Source organism: Gavialis gangeticus, unplaced genomic scaffold, assembly GCF_001723915.1.
Source record: "Gavialis gangeticus isolate Ggan-Ray unplaced genomic scaffold, GavGan_comp1, whole genome shotgun sequence".
NCBI classification, from domain to species: domain Eukaryota; kingdom Metazoa; phylum Chordata; order Crocodylia; family Gavialidae; genus Gavialis; species Gavialis gangeticus.
Window position 1 is genome coordinate 21,245,924 of NW_017728998.1, and position 7,083 is coordinate 21,253,006.

The 7,083-nt window shown below is 45.4% G+C and overlaps 1 long non-coding RNA gene across 1 annotated transcript in view; it reads left to right on the top strand.

Annotated features, from left to right (window-relative positions):
- Window positions 1-7,077, top strand: part of LOC109289526 — a 23,283-nt gene extending 16,206 nt beyond the window's left edge. The window contains exon 3 of the long non-coding RNA XR_002095393.1: window positions 6,772-7,077. This is a non-coding gene — a long non-coding RNA (uncharacterized LOC109289526). The remainder of the gene's footprint in view (window positions 1-6,771) is intronic.
- The last annotated feature ends 6 nt before the right edge of the window (window positions 7,078-7,083 follow it).

Here is a 7,083-nt window from a genome sequence, read left to right on the forward strand (position 1 = left end):
CACCATGGGAGGTGTTGATCTGCCACACCACACCCCTTCCCTCCCCCCTCCCCTTGCACCACAACAGACTTACCAGCAGCACACAGCTCTCCGGGCTGACAAGCTGTGCTCCTCACTGCCTGCGAGCTGTGCTGAGGCTGTGCGCACGCATGGGCATTTATCGACCAAATTATCGGCCACATCAGGATGATTTCCAATATAATCAATTTTCTTTATATCAGTGCCTATCTGATATCGGATCAATATACTGGTGCACCTCTAGATTTTTCTAGTGCTTTAGATTTAAGGCTTTCATTGTAGCATATTCTTCATACTCAAATAGTAAGGCTCATTTGTTTTGGGGTTGGGGGTTTTTTTGTTTGTTTTTAGACTATCAGAAATTTGATACTATTCAATCCATAGAAGTGAAGAGGCCACTGATGCCAATAAGCCTGCCTAGGTTTATATGCTGGTGCCCCATTGTATCACAGTGCTTGGGGGGCTCATATGCAGCCAGTGTGAGGAAGGTGACTCAGTGCAGGAGACACTGTTTTGCAATCAGCTCTCCACCCTCTGACTTGCTCTGAGTAGTTCACTATTTGCACTCTCTCACTCCACAACCTTGAACAACAAGAGATGACGAAGGTTAAGAAAAAAAGGCTGATGGGAAGCTTGTTGTGATACTCCCCCTAGAAGAGATGCTATGAGAGGGGAAGCTGTGGATGATCTCTCCCCCATATCTTTTCCCCAGGAGAGGCCTGTCTTTCTCTTTGATGTATCCCCTTCACTCCTGCCAGGCCCATGGGAGGGATTTCAGATAACTCCAGTGCTGGGTGGAATGGAAGATGGAGCCTAGCAAGATCTTCTTGTCAGTCAGCTAAGGGGCCTCCAGCTCTATACATGGATGCCTTGCTCTAATATCAATCCTCCAGACTCCCAGGACCTCACTGAGTGGAGGATGGTATGGATGGCAGAATCTGCTTTGGAAAGGAAGACACAGACAACAGTGAGGCAGCTCTGCAGTGGGGCTGGGGGAGGAGTACCTGCTATTTTGAGATTACTCAGGCACAGATCTGAGCTATGAGGCTGTGGCTGAGCTCCACAATCCACAATCACATGGTGGTGGAGTCAAGAAATGTCCTAAATATGCTTAGTCTGGTTCCAGTTACCCACAACGAGGTACATTCCATTTTTGTCTCCTGATCATGGTGAGAATTCCTTTTTAGTTTCTCACAATTATTAGACCTCCAAAGTTTGCCCCACAAATTATTGACAAGCCCCTGTCACAAATTATAGATAATTCAATGTCCAGTGGTAACATTTGCCTGAGGTTTTTATTATGCCCTTGAGTCAAATGAGCAACAATGTTTTGAAGCCTGATAACTCTCCTGTTGTACATCTATATGTACTTTGCTGTACTTCTGTAAATGATAGTGAAGGCCTTTTCAGGAAATTAGATTTGCAGATTTCAGCTTTTGGAGGTTAGGTCATATTATCTTGATTATTTAGCACTGATCTGTAACTGCTGAATTCTGTATTTCTGCATTCAGAAAACTTTTTCCAAAGTTTGTGGGACTCAATGGGAACGTTTATGGGAACCAAGCAGTGGTTTCTGTTGCATAACTGGGTGATTTTTCCTTGTAAATTAAAAACTATTCACCATGTAATATTCAACATTTTCACCATCCTCACTTATTATTATTATTCAACGCAGTTTGAAATGGTGAGGGAACAGGGAACAAGTGAACATGGAGTCTTGTTTTTCAGGAGCAGTCATGTCAAAAAATACCCACTCACTAGAGCACTCACAGAACGTAACTATGAAAAGGGTAACAACAAGGACAATGTGAATTTGTTTTAAAAATAGAAATAGATATTTTGAATGCATTTATATGCAGTGGCTACCTATCATTTAAAGCTAGTCAGGGAACTCAGTGTAGAGGATTCTTGGTTTTTCCATTTCCTGGAATTTTTTCTTCATTTCGACTCAAGCGAGGTGCAACCAGTAACTTCTCCAAGGCATATAAACTGCCCAGATTTGCTGCATCATGGACAGAGCTTTGAGCTTTTTCTCCTATGGACATAAATGTTCATTTTAACTACCACCCTGTCATGAAATATCATCTACTAAATGGAATGACCAGCCTTTTTATCTTTCCTTACCCAAATGAAAATCCCACTGATAACACATGAATAATGACAGCAGAATTGGATCCTTATAATAATATTTATGATAGTACATAATCTTTGTCCAGACACAAACTGGCACCAGGCAAAGTAAATATTTCCTTAATTTATGATGATTTAGATTAAATCTGTTCCTAACTGATTGAAGCTATATCAATCTAAATAAGCCTGTACTAAACCTTAATGAGAGATTTCAGAGTCATATTTTATATCGCACTTAAAGTGCAATGCTGCATGTAGACAAACCCTTCTATAGCTCCTTTTAGCTGTCCATATACAGTAAAACTACCAGCTGGGGACAGAAATTACACATAAACCAGTATAAGTGATTGGAAACCAGCTCAAATGTGTAATATAACAGAAGTTCAGTGCACATAAACTGCTTTCAAAATGGCTGAAACCAACTTAAGGTAAACCTGGATAGACGTAGTATCAGTCTTAACTGATTTAGGTTAAATTGGCTTATTGAACTTCTGTCTCAGATCCCAGCCAGATTCACAATAACTCACAGTACCCCAGCACCCCAGGATGCTCTGCACCTCTCCCACAAACCCCACTTTGCAGGGTGGGTGGGCCAGCCTTGGCCCAAGCTGTCTGCTACAGCCAACCAGGGAGGCATTCTCTAGCACCCCGCTGTTTCTGGCCTAGGTCACAACAGGCATGTGGCTGCATTTCCTGAATCAAAAGTAAATGTCTGGTCACTTGCTTATTGGTTCAGTCTATGCAGTTTAGACTAACTTGTGCCATAGGCAGGTGAGTTTATTGCAAAGACATGGCCCTCAATTTCAAATGCTTCTCAAATGTGAATGGTGTTAATTGAAACTGGTCATCACCAGATCCCACTATTTCATAGGCCAAGCAAAGGCCAGATTCTGATTGGATCACTGAAGCCATTCAGTGCTAGAACAAAAAACAACATTGAACAAGCAATTCAGATTTTAAGTGATTTACCTGGGGTAACAGCATTTAGGTCTGCTGCAGTTGGCGCTCAGAATCGTCTTGCTGCCAGCCCTGTGATTATAGCACAAGTCTCCCCAATCTATTTTAATCAGAAAAGTGAGCTAAAGTGAACAGATAAGATGCAGCATACAGTTGGAAGCAACAATGCTACATCTGTGGGACAGCCCAGTAGTGAACAGCTGTATTTCAAAACTACATATTAAATAATGTGGATTTTAAGTTATGCAAAATGCCTAATACCTAGGACAAGTACTAAGCCATTCAAAACGTATAAACAATCCAAATTCTCCAGGGCAAGTCTGGGTTCAATATACAATTCTGAATCCCAGCTGCATAATTTCAGAATACCTCGAAGTGACAGTTACCTTCACAGATAACTGGGAAATTAAAAGCCACTGGGAAGGGGATATAAAGTGCACTGTAACGGAGAGCAGGTAGATTCTATGCAATGAGATATCTTCGCAGTTTGAATACTGGGTGCTAATACTGATGTAATCAACACAAAGTTCAATAAGCATACCATGATTTTGGGTCAGCCAAACATGCCAAGGCATTAACCTGCTGCATCCCTTCCCTGCTCAATGTGACTTAGAGTTACATTCTTTCTGCGTGACATGGTGATGTGCAGAGAGCCCTCTCTTCATGTGAACCCTTATGAGATAGTTGAGACTGCAGAAAAATAAAGATGAAGAAGGGAACAACCAATTTGGCTGCTGAGGATGGAACTTGGAATTCCAGGGCATTTGGGAAGTCTACGGCAGCAGGGCACTGTCTATATTTTCATTTTTAGAAGAGTCTGCATTATATATAAACAAAGGTAAACAAAGACATACATTAAAAAAGAAAAGTACCGATGAAGATTTTCACTGATCATCTGAACCGCAAAAATAAATATAGCCACAGATCAGGGAGTTGAACACCTAGACTCCACCATACAGCACAGGAGGGTGGGGGGGAAAGATACAGAAGAAGGTACTGTAAGAACTATGGAGCAAGTAGAAAAATAAAATATTGAGACAGCAGGGTAATTACCAGGTATCCATGTTTTCTGTTTTCCACAGAAAAATGAAGTAAAACACAGATTTCCCCCCTTACTGGAGTAAAACACAGATTTCTCATTTTAGCAGAGAAACCTGTGAATTTTGCAGTAAGCCATCTGCAGGCTGGCAGAGTTTCAGCCTGCAAGGGGCTGGGAGGGAGCAGGAAGAGGGCAGTCAGGCAGGGAGTGCCATGTGCATGTATATACTCATGGCCCCCAGCAGCCTGGAGAGCTGCTCCTGCAGTTAAGTGGGGGGGTGCAGATTGAGGCCCCCATAGAAAGAGAGGGAGGGAGTTTGGTAGGGCTGGGGCTAGGGCTGCTGCCCCGCCAGGCAAGATGTAGGGCTTGGGGCCTGAGTCCACAGTGTATGGCTGCAGGGCCCTGGAAGGGAGTGGGGTGGGGCCACAGGTGGCGTGTCCAGCTCCCTGATGCTGCAGACACTCCCAGGGGCACAGGGGACCCAGGCCTCCCAGATCTATGTATGGGGCAGGGGTGGGGGTGGATGCACACTGCAGGCTCAGGCTCTACCCTGCTGCCCTCCCCTGGGGCCTCTGCAGCCTGATGGCTGTGACCTAGCACTGAAGGGCAGAGTGTGACCATGCAGGAAAGCTGCTTGTAACTGCAAGCTCCATGCTTCCCTGTGTGCATGGGGACAGTGTTGGGTTGTGGCCCTCACTGCAGCCCCGCGCGTGGGAGGCACATCACCAGAGCAGCATGGAGCTCACAGCTGCAAGCAGCTTTCCTACACAGCCACACTCCACCCTGCAGCACCGGGTCACACCCATGGGCTGTGGAGGCCCTGGGGGAGGGCAGCAGGGCCAGAGCCCAAGCCCACAGGGCACCCCCACCCCTGCCCTGCACACAAATCTGGGGCCCAGGTCCCCCCTGCTCCCCAGTAGTGTGCACTGTGGTGGGGAGGCTGGCCTCACCCCACCCAAGCCTGCAACAGAAAGTAGGGAGGGAGCCAGGCTCCGTGTTCTGCTGTGCTGCAGCAGCCTCTGCCTTCCGTCAGGGGCAGGGGGCTGTAGTCCTGGGTCCCTGGCCCCAGAGCCCTGGCAGCTGGGGGCTCCTCTGGCAAGGCTGGGGGGGGCAGGGGCTGTGGGTGGGGGGCAAGAGGCACCAACAGGGCTGGGGGGGAAGAACCACAGGGGCTGTGGGGGGCCTTTAATTTTAATCACAGATTTGGAGGGTTTTGGCAGAGAATTTGTGATGTTTTATCAGGGAAAAATCAGGATCCCTGGTAATTACTCATTGCTACATAAGACTATTAGGGGAATAGATGCTAACCATACAGTTGTCAAGATGTAACATAGGCTAAGTACAGATAGTCAGAAAGCCAGAGGCTGAATTGATTTAGTCTTTGCAGGTTCATCTAAACTGCAGAGATTAAACTGAGAAACCTGGACACACATTTACTTTTGATTCAGGAATTGCAGCCACATTCCTGCAGTGGCTCAGACTAAATGCCAGGGGGCACTACAGCACACCTCTCTGGTATGCAGCCAGCATAGATTGTGTGTTCACTTCCTCTTCCTGCTGCCCCAGAGTTCTCTGGGATTTGAAGTCCAGAATCACATCAGCAGGATTCTCCAGGATTGTTCAGAACTTCCTCTTCCTGCTTCCAGGTGCCTCTGGGATTTGTAGTCCACAGTTGCAGCCAGCAGTAAGTTTCACAGCAGGACAGCTCTGTATTTGGGGGAAGGTGGGTAGTTCCAGACCCCAGCTGGGGTTTGCCTGGGAGGGGACAGTCCATGCCTTTCCCCGTCCCCTCTGCAGGAGCAGATAGCAGAGCATAGCCCTGGGTTGGAAAGCATGCTGGGATGCTTGGGCACTGTGATTTAACTTGAACCAGGAAGGGGTCTGGGACAGAAGTTTCATAAACTGGTTTAATCCAAATCAGTTAAGTCTGATATGACATTCAGCCAGGTTTATCTTAAACCAGTTTCAGCCATTTTGAAGATGGTTTATGTGCACTGAACTTCTGTTCTATTACAGGTTTAAGCCAGTTTCTGATCACTTAAATTGGTTTATGTGTAACTTCCATCCCTAGCCCTTGGAGTTTAACAAACGTTAATTAATAGGGCTGCCAATGAAACGTCTTCATTCTTATTATGTACCAATGTAATGTTGCTATTTTGCTATCGTTCCACTATGTTGATTCAGTCTTTCAAGCTGGTTCTCAATCAATTGTTGTTGGCACAATTGTAGAGAGAGCTGCTTTGAGAAGTATTATTTTTAGTGCAGCCTGAGGAAGGAAGGCAGGCTTGGAGCCAGCAAGAGAGTTAGGATGGAAAGATTTAGGCTTAAAAATAGAGCAAACTATGACTGTTCTTTGAAAACTGAAGAGAAAATCAGTAAAGCTATCGGAGAGGTGGAAAAGGTGGGAAGGTCCTTTAGATGCACATGGGAATACTTCATTTGGGCTACATAACTAATGAGCATGCCAAGGTGTAGATGGAAGCAAAAATGATTCTCATCCCATCAATGAAATTGCATCATAATCTTGAAAGCAAACCAGCACTCCTTCCCAAGAAATGTTCGCAGGGATTTATTAATTCCTTCCCTAGCTCAGAGGCTGATTGTATTTTCATGGGTTAAACTGGCAGAAACATCATTTCTCTTCTTGGAGAACACAAGAGAGCTGTAAAAGTGGGATTTGCATGGAAAATTCAGCTGCGGAGGAACATGTGAAATTGTGCGTATCTGCTATCCCTACGAGGATTGGAGACGGCCAAATATGAGAAACAAAGTGAAGATAAACTAGAGCAAATTCACATAATGTGTCATCCTAAAAACTGCGGCTTCACATGAGGCAGCACGTTTAAAAGGCTCTGCAGGCTACTCTGATTCCAGGGATGTCCTTGTGTTAAGCAGTTAAAATCAATGCTGCAAACCTTGCCAGAGATGCTGAGTGCCCC